The sequence below is a fragment of the Micropterus dolomieu genome, linkage group LG17, assembly GCF_021292245.1.
Source record: "Micropterus dolomieu isolate WLL.071019.BEF.003 ecotype Adirondacks linkage group LG17, ASM2129224v1, whole genome shotgun sequence".
NCBI classification, from domain to species: Eukaryota; Metazoa; Chordata; class Actinopteri; order Centrarchiformes; family Centrarchidae; genus Micropterus; species Micropterus dolomieu.
Genome location: NC_060166.1, coordinates 17,210,957 through 17,228,698, shown reverse-complemented (window position 1 = coordinate 17,228,698; position 17,742 = coordinate 17,210,957).

The window sequence follows — 17,742 nt, the reverse complement described above, 5'->3', positions numbered from 1 at the left end:
CAGTGCGCATGTGTAGGTGTAGCGTGTATGTGTGTAGTGGCAGAAGAGACGGAGCCCCAGCTTCACTGGTGCCGAGTTGTCCGCACCTTGCGGCACTTTCGGATACTTTATCACTGTTGATGAACAACAACAAAGAATATCGTTTTCAAACAGCCAGCTACTTCAAATAGACCCGCGAGGAACCGCAACGTACATGCAGTTGTCAGCAGCGGCATGCACGCTAAACTGCACAAGACCGGTGAATGACAGACGAGAGAGAGAGAGAGAAGGATCAAGCTTCTCAAAATTAAAGTGGAGCCCCCAAACTCCCACCCCACCATGATTCGACTATAGGAAGGACATGACGCTTCTGAATCGACTATGTCAATCCTTGGTTGGGGACAGCACTAGTCAGAAGTGATGGGGAAAGTCACTCTTTTGAAAGACTCGAGTCACCAAATCTCGTTCATTAAAATTAACTAATCTTTTTTTGTGTCATTTCGTTCATTTTAACTAGGCTGGTTATTGCGGAGCTGCAGCCCTCTAGTGGGCGATTTGAAAAAAAAATAGTGCAGTTCTCAAACACAGAAGGCTGCCTGGCATGCTCTAATTGACAAAGTATAATGCACAAATTCACCTCTTGATCTTTCTCTATCATGGTTCTATAAAGCCCCATGGAGCCACAACCAAATTCAAATCATGTAAAAACCACAGAAATATGTTGTTAATATTCAATTAAGCCACAACTCCGGCTAAATTCGTCCATTTTTACAATCTTTCCTGAGTATACTACCAGACCAGCCATATATATAATTACTATCACTATATCTCTAAAGTGCTCATTCATACAGTAGCCTAACGCTTATCCATGAGTAAAATCTATATATTAACATCAGATTTACTGAGAATACTATGTTGAAGTAATAAGCTTGACACACTAGATAAATAAAACACACTCTTTTTAAAATGTAACAAATTTAATAATAATCTGAAACACTGCAGGTTGTTCACCAGTGAGGAGTGGTGAAACAACAGCACAGCTCTGTCAATAAATAAAAAGTAAAAGTTACGTTGCATTCTCTGGCGTACCCGGATCAGCTGTTAACTGTAAACAAACCACAGGGCTAACGCTATGTGGCTGTGTTTTAATGGTTTAATGTCCGGGTCCGTTTGTTTTGGAGAGGAGACGACCTCTGTGGTAATTCAGCTCTCGGTAGAACTCAGTCATGGCTCTGAAGTGGAGCGGACCCAGAACAACTCTCATCAGCTGTTAGCTGTAAACACTAGCAGGACTAAAGTTACGGTGCGGCTGTGTTAAAACTATAACTTAGCACAACATAACTGCACTGTAATAACGTTATGCTTTATTAAATGAAAATTATATATATAATATTTCACAAAATATATGTCAGTCCAGTGACTGTTACCTGACAACAGACTTGCCTCTCATTCACCGGTGCTGGCAGTAAGTCAGCCTGCCGATTGAAGACAATCTCCGAGGAGGACCCATGTGAGCGCTGAACGATTAGTTCATTCCTGCTCCACAGTAGCTAAGATGTCACGTGAAAAATTAACTACTCAAACCCAGAGAAACACACCAGCAACTGGTCTGCTTTCCTCCACCGGGAAGACCTCAGGGTGTAAATACTCGGCGCTCTGACAGGGCAGAGCAGATGAAGTCTCCCGTCCTCCGCCGTCACATGAGGTGGGGGATGAAACGCCTGCAGCACCGTGGACCCTGCCAAACTGGACAGAACCTTAGGGACATAACCCGGACAAGGGTGCAGGAAGGCTCTGACCCTCCCCGGGGCAAACTCCAGGCATCGGGGGGAAACTGAAAGTGCCTGGAGATCCCCCACCCTCCTCAGAGAAGTGATAGCGAGGAGAAAGGCCATCTTAAGGGTCAGGTGCTTGGCCTCAGCCGACTCCAGGGGTTTGAAGGGGACCTCAGCCAGCGCTTCGAGAACCACTGCCAGGTCCCAAGTGGGAACCCTGGAACGAGTCACGGGTCTCATCCTCCGGGCTCCACGGAGGCCCATCCCTCAGAGGGGCGTGGAACGCTGCAATGGTAGCCACATACACCTTGAGCGTGGACTGGGAAAGGCCAGCAGAGAAACGGTGCTGGAGGAACTCCAGACCATACATCTTTCTCTTGGACGGGGCTCTGGAGCTGAGTAGCGTCTTGACCGCTTCTGCTGTCAGGCCCGCCTCCAGGAACTGCGCCCCCTCAGGGGCCAGACCCACAGCTGCCACAGTGTGAGGCGTGGGTGAAAGACCCGGCCTCCCGCCTGGGTCAGCAGGCCTGTCAGCCTGTCAGGGCGGGCCCTCCAGGAGCGATATTATGTCCGAGAACCATACTCGGGCCGGCCAAAACTGGGCTACTAATAGTAGGCTGGCACCGTCCTGACGGAGCAGAGGGACTGGGGGAAAAGCATACAGACGCAGCCTCGGCCAAGTCTGCACCATGGCACCCCCTCTCGCCCGAGAGGGAGAACCACAGCGGACAGTGCGTAATCTCTCGAGACGCAAAACAGGTCCACGTCTGTGGGGCCGAACCTTTCGCTCAATAGTCTGCATTTCCAGGGCCTCAGCCCCTGTCTCGACAGCAGGTCTGCTCCCTGATTCTGGGTCCCAGGGATATACATCGCTCTGAGAGACAGCAGTCTCTGCTGGGACCACAGGAGGATCTGGACTCATGCCTCGGGTGGGAGAAGCTGAGAAGCGGGCTCCCGAACGGGGAAGAGAGTAGTCGGAGCCAGCAGACGAGCAACAGGAAAAAGCCTCGGCATTCCCAATGCCCTCGGAGATATCGCGCTGGGAGCCCCATGACCGAAGCCGCCGCCGCCTCAGCGACCGCATGGCCCGAGCCATGGGGAGAGCACATCCGGCCGTCTTAGGTAAAAAGAGCTGCATGGGACCTCATCACCCTCAGGGGCAGGGCCTCGCAATGGCCGCAAGCAGGCCCCTCCAGAGCTGCCTGGGCATGCGGCATCCCCAGACAAGCCACACACAGGGCATGAGTGTCCCCTGCTCTGATGTAGCGCGGGCATGGGAAACACACTGCCTGAACTGCTCACCAGCCATCTCCTCTGCCAGACTTCCTTCCAGGTAAGAAATTTCCTCTCGTGGTTGTACTTCTTTCGTAGTCTCAAACATGCTAGAGTGCCTGCTGAATAGAAAAAAGCTAATGTGTCCGGTGTGCCGGCGTGCTTATATACGCCTCCAGTTACGCCGTCACACGCTACCATTCTAGCAACGGCAATAGGATTGGAGTAGTTTCATTCATGATTTCAGCCCTGCCACGCCCAGAGGCGTTCCCATAGTGTCGTCACCGACGCAGTTCGAGTTCCCTCAAAGGAGAACTACAGTTATGAGTCCTGAACTAATCAATTCTGTTTCCTGTGCTGCTGCTAACCACAGCACTGTAGCCAGCTGTCACATGACAAATGAACGACTCAAACCCAGAGAACCACAGTTGAGAGTCATGAGGTAATCAATTCTGTTTCCTGTGCTGACGGAGACCTTGCAGCTGCTGTGTAACGAGTGAACATAAGAGTCCAGGACTATTCACACATGCGTGAAAATGAACGAATTACTCACTGAGACAACCCGTTCCTCCTGAGTCACATACAAGATTAGGTCAAATGAACGAAACATTCTTTGAACGACACAACACTACTAGTCAGCTGTTAGCTAATGGTGTAACAAGGCTACTTTACCTGTGGAGAACTACTCTTAAAGGGGCCATGTGTAGTTTTAAGTGGCCCCTAGCGGTGAGGTTTCAGATTGCAACCACTACCTTTCCAAGCGTGTGTGTGTGTGTGTGTGTGTGTGTGCCAAAACAGAGACCATAACAACACATAATAAGAGACGGCATCACACAAAATGCTGGAAACTCAGGTAAACTCCTACTGCAACATTACAGTAATATTTGCATTAATTTGACGTTAACTAATCCATGCTCGGTGCATGATACCACTACACTGACTGCATTTAGCAGAAATGATTTGTCGATGTTAGCTAGCTTGGCAGCTTTTCAATAACTATTTTTGTATCTTTCACTAGAGAGGCTCAGCAATTTCAGCATCGCAACATGTATTAGATGATAGTGAAATGAGCTACACTGAATATTATAAATTAGATTGTTGCCACGGTTTAGTAAACCATGGTAACGTTACTGAACTGAATGTGTCTTCCACTGTGTTGTTGTCCGACAACAAATCCTAATTCATGTTAAACCGTTACAACGTCAGATCCATGCTGATCTAGCTGGCTCGGACCACACAGCTTTGTACCATTACATTATTTCTTGCAGGCAAGCGGGCTAATAATATGGAACACATTAGCTGGTGAAGTAATATGGCAAGCCATACAACTATAGTATTTTGCACCGGATAACGTTAGCAACTGCTTGACGTTAGCAACGGGCTAATGTTATCTGACTTGAGCAAACTAAAACACAAAGAAAGTGATTAATTTAATTTAAAAATTACATTGGTTAACTCACTGCTGGAACATGTTCCCCATGTAGAAATTTGAGTCCTTACCGCAGTGGCCCTGGTTCGAATCAAGCATTTATTAACCCCATTTAGCTAGAGAACATCTTGTGATGGGATCACACCAGCTGCAACGCCCGTTGACATTCCAAACCATGAGAACTCAGTAGTTATTACTACATTATTACATCATTTCTCAGTATTCATGGGTCGGACCACACCTGTTGTCGAAAGCCTTCATACATGTAAAAGCCTTTACATACATAAAAGTTTTGTGACAAACACAAAAACACCTGCCAAAGTACTCAAAACTGCCTCTGTGATAGTTCCGAAGCTTAACCATAATGTTGTTGAATGTGCAGATATTGCTGAGATCAAGAATTTATATTTTTTGTGTGAGACGCCAGGCAAACCCACATGGAGTCAAAACCACATATAATGATAGAGATGTGCTCTCTCAAAAAAACATGCAATATAATGCACATATTGCAATATACAACTACACATATGAAGCACACACTAATGTATCCGTGCATTAAAGGACACACACTTTATTACACAGTTCCATGCACTGTGTACTATACATTTGATGAGATGTGTGTCTTTGCATTTAAACACATTGTCTCTGTCTCTCTTTCTCTGTCACACACACACACGCTCAAACACAGAATCATGTATTGCATAAGGGACTGTATTATCAGGATCATGAAGCTGCACTTGTTTTCTCAGTACTAGCTTAGGCAGAGGTGTTGTGGCTGACAAATAACTGGGGGTATACAGAGATAGGAAAAGAGGGAATAAGGGAGCAAGAGGAAGGGAGACAAGAACAGATGAGAGACAGAAGCCAAGGAGAGAGGACGACAGGATGAGAGAGAAAAGTGGAAGTAACAGTGAGAGAGAAAGAAAGCAATACAGAGGGCCAGAGGGAGAGGGTAAGCGGGAAACCCAATCTGTAAGTTGATGGGGCTCCTCAGCACAGCGGCAAAATCAATTTGACTGGTGCTGCTTCTGCTCTGAATGAGAGGCAAGGATGATGGAGCGAGAGAGGGAAGAAGGGGAAGAAGATGGAAAGCAGGATGGCTGGACAAGGATGGAGCTGTGGAGTCAATAAGAGTGTGGCAGGAAAAAGGAGAGAAAATGGATGAAGGGAATAAGACGGAGGAGATGAGGGGGAGGTCAGACTGGGGACAGCAGGAAAAGAGAATGTGGAGGTAACGGACAGGCAATATAACACATACAGCCACCTGACTTGTGAATATGAATAGTGGGCCACTTTGAGATACAGAGTCAATAAAACAAAAGAGAAAAGGGAAATGTGTCCTACAAACAGCATTGTGTACATATGAGGTGCTGACAAATGCTGGGAGATAAAAAAATGGACTTCAAGGTGGGTTTAAAGTGAAATTGAGGATTAAACTGGAATGAGCTCAAGATATATAGTTTATTCCCTCACTCTTTATTCCACATGCAAGGTCTGTGTTACTTTAACCCAATTCTGAGCTCTAAACCACTTCATATATTATCCTGTTCAGTCTGTAATGAACTACTGTACAACATGGACACCTAAGCTGCTGACTGCTGTAAATGTATAAACTGCCTGCTGATGGAAGTAGAATTGAAACACCCTGTAAAGTGGTGCAATAGAGTTTGTTTTTACACCTTATCAATGGCAGTAAACAAACGCATTGCCTTTTCTGAGAGTAAAGAAGCAGTATAGCTGGCCACCATTATACTTTTTAACAGTACTTTAAACATAATAGATTTACTCCCGTAGCACTTGAGCTAATTAGCTGCTTAGCTTATTTACTAATTGCCAAGAGAGAGGGACAATGATGCCCCTCAGTTTGCTATCAACAGGTACCAGCTGGCATCCAGCCATGCTCCACGTACTGGCTTTGCTTGAATAACACTGTGATCAATGTGACTTTTTATACTGCAGGTGGCCACAGCCCTGCAATGGGTGCTGCACTGGTATTATTTTAGGCTTGATGCCTGGTGGTGTGTGATCTCTAGGTGAATTGCACTTATGGCGCAAGATATAAAGGCATAGCAATATCAGTGGAACTATAGTGTGTGTACTTGTGTGTGTGTTTCTGAGAAATGAACAGAAACAGTGATAAGAAAATACAGACAATTTGGAATAAGCATTGTAAGAGAAAGGCCTAGAGGCTTTTCTAAAAACTTGAAATATCAAGCTGGAAATTTCTGGAATAATGAACAACTGTGCCAACCACGCTACTTCCGTACTTCTGCAGTATAGCTGTGAGAAACTGTACTCATCTCATATCTCTTTGTTTCTTCCTTTTTTGTTCCTTTGTTGCCTTCTTTCTTTTGTGTAGTTCCTTTGTACCTAATATCTCTCCTCTCGGTTCTCTCTCTCTTCAGGAGAATACTGATCTCACTTGAAAATGGATCGCAGTACCAGATTGGGATCAGCTACTTGACAGAAAAAGAGCTGGACAGATAAGGGGATGGTGGTGGCTCTGGTGGTGGCTGTTAAATATCTATACACAATTTGCATACCACTGAAGTAGGTTTCCTTTAGTTCATAATCAACAATATATTATCATCTTTTTTGAATTGCTAACATTGATTGGTCAGAACTGAAGTCACATTGTGAAAACTCTTCACACAGTCAGTAAACTGTGAATCATTTTTCATCGCTTTCACACAGAATGCATTCAATGAGCACTTTCTCCAAAATCCATGAACTATTTTCTCATTACGACCCCACCACCTGCAAAACACTATATACAGTGTCCAAAACTGTTAAAAACACATACAGAACAGAATGTGTCAGAATTTGATGTCAAATAGCCTGAAATATATAGAAAATCTTAGCAGAATATTTACTGTAATCAATCCAAACACAGCTGATAGCAATTTCAACTGAAAGCCTACACATGTGTCATGTGTTTAGACTTCTTACCAAACAGATAAAAGGGAATGACTTCAGAGAAGAGAGAGATCAAAGAGAGATCATGGCCAAATGCAGGAGAGAGGGAGAACTAGAACCATCAAGTAGTGTGTGTATGAGTGATTATACTAGACATGTTGTTAATTCTTAACATTGCAGCCCTGGAATTTCTGGAATTAGTCTTTTTTGTTACAACTTATTATTTTTCACAATTACTACATCATTGTTTTGGGTTGTGGGTGCGTAAGTTTCCTCTTTGTCGAGTTTCTGCCATTCCCTCTTGTGTTCATCACCGGTAGCAAGCCCGGTTATTCCGGTTCCAAGCCTGGTTGTCGTGTTGCCTGTCCAGTTGCCGGTCGTCAACCCAGCAGCCTTGTCTCTGGTTCTATGTTCCGCTCCTTGGTTGTTGGCCTTCAGCCCTTCCCAACCTCCGGAGAATTCCGCCTTTGCCGATGGCCTCCTGATGGGTTCTGCCTAAAATCTGTGGTTTCCCCATTGTTCTGCCTTCCAGCTGTTTTCCTAAGTTGTTCTGATTTGCCCGTTTGACTCTGGACTGTGTGCTCACAGTCTCTGTTTTGTTCTCTGGCCCATGGACAGTTGCCCTCCTCCAGACCTCCCTCTGCCCACCCTGGATCAGCTTGGACTTCTTTTTTATATTAGTTTTGTTGGTATTTGAAGGAACGTCAGGGATCTGTTCCTTGAGGGGAGGTACTATCATGGTTTTGAGTTGTGGTTGTGTACTTTTTACCTCTTTGTCTGTATTCTTGTGCCTGGTCAGTTTTTTTGTCAGTTGTTCATTCGTTTCTGTGCTCTATCTTAATTTGTTAAAGTCGCCCTTATGCATCTTTATGAGTTCTACTTAGGTTAGGTTAGGTTAACTTTATTGTCCCCAAGGGGAAATTCTGCTTGGGCACAGTGCAGAGTTGCTTCATAAAAAATATCAGAAAAGACATAACACATCACAAAACACATCAAGAACCTGAGAAGCATCGACATGTTGTATTTCACAAGAGGAAAATATAAACACAGAAGAAAAAGGACATTGTTGACAACACAGTTCTATGGATTAAAGTGCAAGTGCTAAAGTGCTAGTGTGGTTGTTGCACATTGCTCCATTGAACTGAAGTTTGTGTAAAGTGCATATGCTAAGGTGCTAGTATGTTTATTGCACATTACCCTATTGCCCCAAGATTGCAAGTAAAGTGCTGTAGTGCTCACATATTTATTAATTTTACACTATTTTACATTGTTCAGCAGCTTAATGGAGGCTGGCACAAATGATAATTTTAGGTCGATTGGATTTGCATTTTGGTACACAGAGTCTTCTTCCTGATGGCAGGGTTTCATATTCAGGGAAGAGGGGATGTACAACGACACTTGCCCGGGTCGGTACAGAGCAGTGCCACCGGAAGTTGAAACTTCTGGTTTACTTTTGAGTTGTCTGTGTTTGGTGTCTCTTTCTAGCTTTGTTTCCTGTTCAGCCTGATTATTCATGTGTGTCTCACCTGTGTTCAATTGCCTGCCCCCTCTGTTTACCAATACAGGTTTGCTTGTTCCCTTTGTTCTTGTCAGTTCGTTTGTTCATGTCATCAAGTGTCTCTGACTTTTCTTGGGAGTATCCTATAGTGTTTAGATTCACCTTTGGTTTTCATGTTCATTGTATTAGATTTCTGTTTTCTATGTTCAATGGATTTGCTTATTCCAATGATTGCCTGACTAATGTTTTCTGTTACAACCACTGGGGGTGACATGAACTCCATAGACTGAACCTGATTTGCCTTAGAGTCTGCATTTCAGTCCAAATCCATTATTCCTGTGTCAGTGCTTGGCGAAAGCATAACATACTACTGTATATAGAACAAATAAAGGATATTGAAGCAAATTGTTGCATTTCTGATAATTTTTTGTGACATATACTTTAGCACAGTCAGTGAAGTGAATTATATTCTATAATACTAATTTACATGAAAAATCATTCACACTTCAAAGATAAAAGTTAATAATTTATGTAATGCTCCCTGTTAGTGTTTTTACATCACTGTGTTATGAGTTACAATGAACGCTCCCTGAGTGAGAATTGTTGCCAGTGTTATGGTTAACAGAGTTTAATGTGAGATTAACTGTTTTGGCCAAGATGCATATGTTACAATGATATGTTAATAGTTTTATTAAAATATCAACTAACCAACAGTGAGTATAGCTGCATCCATTTAAAGTAAGTGTGTGTGTGTGTGCGTGTGTGTGTGTGTGTGTTTGTGGGTGTGTGTGGGTGTGTGTTTCGTGTCAGTGTGTCCTCTCAGCCACACTATCCTTATTGTATCATGAAGACTGCTGCCTCCAGAATGGAACTCCTTATTTTCTCATTGCTGCTGACAGGCTCAGCCAAGAGGCTGCTATTTTTAAAAAGGAGTGGGTGACTGTGTGAGCTAATAACGTGCACACACGCGCACACACACACACATTCACATACACATGCAAGCAAACTTAATTTGCATAAAAACAGAGATACGTAGATCTTCACCTAAAGTCAGTCTTGCAACTGCAGGCACGTTTACAAAAGCACCTTTGACATTCATATGTTCACACATATTTATGCAACAAAGTGCCACCCACATTTCTGCACACAGATACATACACACAAACATGTCTCACAGCTATGGGAAAATACATTTTGTATTGAGCTGTATTGAGCTTGTGTCTTGGATTGAACAACTGATCTCCTTTTATTTAAAGCTGTCTATGAATAGTGTTACCATCTGACACCAGCGTACTGCTAGAAATCATTTCTGATCTAATGTAGGGGAAGTTGTTACCACAACTGTTTTATGCACATTAAGGGGCGGAGAGGCGGATAGAAAGACAAGAGAGTGAATGAGAAGCAGGAAAGGACTGAGAGACTGCAGAGGTTCAAGTGTAATTCCAAATTCCTTCTCTTGTCTTTTATTCTTCTTCTTCCGCATCTCATATTTGTCTAATTGTCCCTCCTCTCACATTATTCTTGCTTTCATCTCAGTGTTTATTCATATTTCCCCTTGGTTGCCCTGCCTCTCTCCACATCCACCATATTTGATACAATTGTCTGTCTCTTGTAAAAAGTCGCCTATGCACTGAACAAATCTCATGTCAAATTTCAGTTGAAACTTGTATTTCTTTCTTTCTCTTTAGTCCAGTACATGCCATTCTCCTCCTGCTCTCATTTATATCCTGTGATAGATACTGTAGCTATAGATTGTCTATTGGCATAGTGTTGTAGCCTAATTACAGTCTCCCACTGACATCAGTCTAACGTATGGCTATTGACCAGTAGGGTCAAATGCATTAGTTATTGTGTAGCTGAAAGCCCAATTTATATCCCACCTCTAAATGCAGAGCAATTAGGCAGATTAAAGCAGAGTGTTCACAATAGCAAACAGTTTCCAAATGATTCATTTAAAATAATACGCCTGTAAAGATGAGGGATTATGAATTATGAATATAGAAATCAGTTTGCCATCAAAATGTAAAACATTTTGCATCAGTTCCACATGCTTTTCAACCCTCTTGATGACGTCTCATTCAAGTGAGAGGACTGGTTTACCTCAGTGTGTGTTTTCTTGTGTTCAAGTGGCTTGGTAGATATGTTGTGCTGTGCACACATTGCGGTTTGCTGAGTGTAGAGTTAGAGCAATAGTTGAAGCATGGTCATTGACTACAGTAATTTTCCATAGTGATGTTTTAATAAAACATTCTCTTATAGATCCATTCTAACTGCAAATATTTTCTGGCCTTTACTGCTTTTTTTAATTGATGTTTGTGTGTGTGTGTGTGTGTGTGTGTGTGTGTGTTTTTCTTACACTATTAAAACCCAAGTTAAGAATTACTTCTATTTTTAAAGCAAACTGACACCCTCATTAAAATTTCTCAATTTCTGCTACTGTAGACCTTCAGCTATTGATTTTAGTGCACTTAAGCAACACGGTCTGAAGCACATTACAGTGAATGCCCCTTAAAAGTATTTGCATTTTCATTTTTGTTCATCTTAGTTGATGACAAAATAGAATTCATACCCAGTCTGTCCTGGAAGTACAATATTTGTCCTAAAACATGACGGAATGGGTCTAACTGTAATTTAGGCTCTATAACATTGCACCAACATTGCAGTGTGTGTAATGCGCTGTGTTTCTGTGCTATGGCCTCATGTCTAGCTCCCCTCTCTCTTGGTTGAAGTGACATTGAAACAGGCTGCTTATCCCTTGATCACCGCCAGCTTCATTTGTCTCAATTAGCTACGACAGCTTTTGCTTTTCTCATGTCCACTTCAATTAGCTGGATATGCAACACTGCACATGCATCTGTGTCAAAGACAGTGTGTGTATGTGCATATATGTTAGCATGTGAATGCTGGGCAGAAAGAGGGAAGGGAAGGAAAAGATAGTGGTTTTTGACATTCTCTTTTCCTATCTAACATAGCCTCTGTTCACTCTCGCTGACACACACACACACACACACACACACACACACACACAGAAACACAATCACAAGTACACACATAACACATGCACACACAGAGAGAGTCATAACCTGTGTGTTGAGGGGTTAACTAGCATCAGAATCAGGTGGCACCAAGAGTCAAACACACAAAAGAGAGAAAGATGATTAACAACCTCTCTTATGTCACTGACAGGTTGAGTCCAACTTAAACACACCATATGCTCTCTCAGCAACAACATCACCCAGTTTTCACACCTCTCAAAATGTGTTTTCTTTACTGGGTAAGATGCTCTTTCAAATGTGTTACTCTCAAGTGTGACTGACTTTCTTTGCTGTAAACACCAAAAGATGTATTTTTACTTATCCTGTTTTTGTTTTTACACATTTGTAAAGTGCATATAAAATAAACAACAAGTAGGAGGCTGCTGTTGATACTACCGGGATCATGATTTCAGAATCTCATCTCTTTGTGGTAATTAGGGGTCTCCAAACATGTGCTGACCTTTACATTGATCGCTCCCTCCAAATCGCATGTCCTGTATTTTTATTAAATTGTTTTATTTTTTTATTTTTTATCATACCAGAACTTCAAGATTTAAATCTCTGTAATTGTGACAGTTCCATTTGTAGCATTTACTTTGTGTGAGACAGTGATGTTGTTTACACTTGAAAATGGCACCTACACATCTTAAAACAGTGATGCTACGTGATATACTGAAGACATTCATATGTTGTTGTTGTTTTTTTTAAATACATAATGGTAAACAACTGTAGCACATAAGGAACTTTTACAATTGAGTCTCATGTCAATTTTATTATGTCTAATAGGTTTTAATTAGCAGATAGAGAATAGAGAAGATAGAGAATTCCTATAAGCCTTGAAATACATATGTAGTTTATAAAAACCGACTGGTCCCCTGCCTGTGGCAGCAGTGGTAAAGACAAAGATCAAAGCAGTAATGCTAGACATACTGTACCTTGGGGAACTGAGGGGAGGGGGGGTCCACTAAGCAACACAAGTTCACCAGTATTCATGCAGGCTTTCCAACCAAAGTGATCAATCTTGGTAGTGAGCATGCATGCTGTCTCAGATTATATTCTATTATTTTATAGTCTGGAGTCATGGTTAAGGACAAAGAGAGATACATGTATTTTGGAGCATCATTTTTTCATTCACAGAGTTGGGGCATCGCTCAGGCTCATTCTGACACAGCATCACTCTCTCTGTCTCGCTCTCTCTGTCACCCAGTTCTGTTTTTTCATTCTTTCTCTGTCTTTCTGTCCTCCCGTTTTCCTCCTCTCACTAGTCGTGGGGGGGCAGTGTTCCCTTTTGTTATGTTGGCCCTCCTCCTTGATTTGCTCCCTAGATGTTACCATGGAAACTACAAGACACTACATCACCTCAAGTAGAAGTTTCTCAGAGTGCTTGTCTGTGTCTGTGTGTGAGTGTGTGACTGTGAGTATGTGTGTGTGGGTGCAGCTCTATGTCAAAACGCTGATGTTGGATTTCAATTTTACTAACACTGAACTGCATATATGAGGGACCCCCCTCCCCCAACTCTCTCTGTCTCACACACACTCACACACACACACACACACACACACACACACACTCTCTCTCTCTCTCTCTCTCTCTCTCTCTCTCTCTCTCTCTCTGAACCAGTAACAGTTATTAGTGCCAAGACGCTGAGTAACAGTTGAAGAAGCAGGGGGATAGAGATTATGAAGTGTAAGGGGCGGGGGGGTAATAATGACAAAGGAGGAGACAGGACTATCCCAGATCTGGAAACAGTTACCATGGTAACAGAGGTACAGTAGAGATGGTTATAAGAAAAGATGGCTTTTGTGCCATTATGCTATGTCAGAGCATAGACACGGCTACCTCATGCGCACTTGATATCACACAGGCAGCTACAGACAGGCACAACTATACACACACAAACACCCACAGATACAACTAATGGCCAACTAGTTTACTCCTTAAATGGAAATGTTGCAAGTAACTGTCAGCATGATAGAATAAAAAGAGAGTAGGAAAAGGATTGTGAAAAAAACATAGAAACTAGATCATAGAGCACTTGTTTTATTGAAGAAGAAAATTACCTGTAGTTTCTAACAGAAGCAACTGTACAGAAGCATTGTCTGTTAGATTTCAACTTGATTTTGTGAGTTCTGTATGACCATTCTATTAAATAAAAGTTACTTTTCCTTAGATTTGGATAATATAAAAAGGGTTTTACTCCTAAAAATGATTTGATTTAATTACATTACTGTATGAGTGTGTAAGTGCATGTACCGTATGTGTTACGTGGCTCCACAGGCTGTAAAGACAGTGTTGTGACTGTGCAGATCTCAGTTCAGATCAGTGAGGCTCACTCCTTTTTCAGTGCAATAGAGCGTGGGATTAAATGCGGACCCAGGATCAGCTGGTATGACTCATGCTGTGCTCTGGGCTCTCTCTGCACCATGCTGGGTCAATGAGATGGAGTAGGCGATGATTATGAGGGAGAACGAGACACACACACACTTCTACCACCAACACCACAGTGCATTTGTTCATTACTTTTTTTCTATCTCTCTGAATACCCAAGACTCGTGGAACCCATATACACAATGACACGGACATAGCATCTGTGATGTCACTCATAACTTTGTGTGAAGATATGCATTGAAGCTTGCAGTTGAGTTTACCGCCCTCTTGGCAGTTGTTGAAAGCCAGGAAATCTGAATTTGGCCAGTGTGGTGGAACCTGAGGGGAGTTGGGGTGGGTTGAGTGAGCTGTATCTACTGTTGCAGAATGTGATGGCCTGAGTAAATCAGGGCAAACACACACTTTACAAAATTACCACCATGACATATTTTAGATGGTGAATTAGCTACTGAGAGACATTCTAGAGGAAATAGAAGTTCTTCACTTCATATAGATAAGAGTATTTTCAGAGCCAGCATCAAGTGGCTATTGGAGGGGCTGCATCTTAAAGCACCACTGCATTGACAGAAATATTCAGATTATTCAGATTCAGATTTCAGCATGCTTAATAATGAGAGATAACATTTGAGATACTGTAATCATGTGCATGGCTTCAGCTGAGGAGGTAGAGCGGCTCGCCAACTAATCACATGGTTGGCAGCTTCACCCCAGCTCCTCCTGTCCACATGTCAAAGTGTCCTCGGGCTCCCGATGGTCAGGCCAGCACCTTGCATGGGAGGTGGCTGCCATTGGTGTGTGAGAGTGTGTGTGAATGGGTGAATGAGAGGCAAATTGTAAAACGCTTTGAGTGCAAAGACTATATAAATGCATTTCTCATGCAGCCATTTAATTGACTTACCACCTATTTTTACAGCCTTATCAGCAAGGACAGAAAGACATATAGGGGCATCAAAGCAAGATTGGGGAAAGCTCAGAATTATACAACATCTGGACATACAGAAATACAGCCTAAAAACAAATGTCCAACTATATAACAGAAATGTCAAGTTTATACTGCAGTTCTGGATTCTGGTGGGAGACCAAAGCGGTAATCCACAATCGATGCCTAAGAAGGTTATGTGGCATCTTCTGGCCCAACAAGCTTGCAACTTTAGAATTATCAAGAGAAAAACAAAGCAAGAACATCATCTCTTAAATAAGGGAGGGGCAATGAGATGGACTGCTCCAGGCAAAAGAAAAACAAAATTGGCCTGTTGCAGAACTGTGACAGATGAGCCAGTCAACGTGAACTTAACTTGGAGTGGGGCTCAAAGTCTTGCCAAGGACAGGGCAGAATGGAGGGAGCCCGGCCTGGACCTTACATCCCAGAGAGCAAGAAGGATAATGTAAGATATGTGACAACAGCCATATTGTTGTTCCTACTGAAGCCAGTTTGACATTGGGAAAATGTAAAATGGGTAATGAATAAGATTCCCAAATTAATCAAATTGTGCTTCTGTAGAGAGTGTGGGTTTTTAGCAACAGCAAAGGAAAACCCCCAAAACAGCAATGCATAGCCACTTGAAAAGTGATACTGTATGTGTGCTGTGGACTATCTTGATAGGGTAACACAACCACTAAATGTTTTTCTTTTGGATACCAAAAATCCAAAATCCTTAACCTGAGAAAACCAGCAGGATCAACAGACCCCTTTACATGCCACACACACACACACAAAACTGGAACTACTTAACAAAAACTGAGATTGATGTATTTTTCATAATTAAAAAAACTATACATTTTCAGATTGCCACAAGATGAAAGCAAAACTGTTATATTCAAATACTTAGCTTGATGTTAAGTGAAGCCATGGGAACGTGATCTTTCGGCATTCTCAGAGGATTCAAGAACTAAGGTCTCAAGGTCTAATGAGCAGAGAGTGCTGAAGATGTTTTGTTCAAGGTTTAAAGGAATAATTTTAATGAGTAACGCTGTTTATTATGAACTGTTGGCTAAAAGTCACAGCATGTCATCGGCAGCACCAAACAGACGATGTGTGGTGCAAACAAAATCACAGTGTTTCCTTGACAAAGCCTTTTTGAGGGAGTGGACGCTGTTGCCAGAGGGGAACCAATGTGTCATGGTTTTGAATATAATTTATGTTATTTCCTGTTTTAGTTTGAAGTTTTCTGCCTCTTGTGTCTTATCTTTGCTTCCTGTCTGTGTGTTCCTTGTTGACTGTACACTGAATATGTTTCACCTGTGTTTAGTTATCTTGCCACCATATGTATTTACAGTCTGTCTCCTAATGTTGTTGTCATTCCTCTTAATATATCCGCGAGAGTACCTGCCTCTCCTTAGTGTTCCTGTTGTTTGATTCACTCTACCTGTGTTCTGGTTATCTCTTGGATTTACTTTGGAATTTGAATTATTGTTTTTTGATTATAGACTTTGTATTTTCCTTGTCTCACCTTGTTTGTAAAGTATTTTCATTCTTTGTTAACAAACTCTAACAACTGAATCTGCTTAGCCTTGGTGTCTGGATTTTGGGCCCCACCCCCTGTTTTCCTGTGTATATTCTTCGTGACACAATGTGGGCTAGTAGGTGGACAGTACTACCGCCGACCTTCTTCAAGTGCCTCAAAACAAGATTTTTGAGCATGAGAAATCAGCCAGACAGTAGTTCCTTGTATTGATGTTGGCAGGAGTGTGGACAGTAAGTAAAAAGGCAAAACACAATAAATGGTTTATACAGTTGAAAAACACACTGTCCAATAAGGGAATACTGGTGACATTACAGGTCTTATTTTCTGCTTCATCTCCAAATCAAGTGGTGGCTAATTTTGCAAAACTGTCGGCTTGTTTAAAACCTGTCTCATCATCTCACCTCTTATGGACGGGTTCAGTGTGGGACATGTGTGCAGTCATCAAAAGAAAGCTGACTTATAAACATTAAAGTGAGTCCATTAACGAAAGCAACACTCTCAATCAGGACCCCTACCCATGAGGTCAGGCTGTTTATGATGTGTAATTATCCTTGCCGACAGCAACACAGGCAGACACTGGGATACACAATCCAAAACACCCTCTCACACCCACACAATATCCAAACCCAATATAGGATGCCATTGTACATTTAAATGGCAATACCTAAAATTTGTGTTTTCACTCATTAACTTTTGTTTTTTTATACACATCTTACAACACTATCTAAACTGAGTGCAACTTTTTGCATTAATGCTGACTTGCTTGAAAAATGCAATTGGATCATTTGTGAGTCTAGCCTATGATCTTAGTTCTATTTTAATGAAGTCATAACCTCATCGGGGACAGCCTGACACACAGGAAATAAAAAGTGAACATATGCTCTTTTTACCACTACTTAATTTTTTACTCTCTTTCCCCTGACAAAGGAGAAGATTAATGCATCAAATGTATGACTGTGTGTATGCATGTATATAAACGCACTC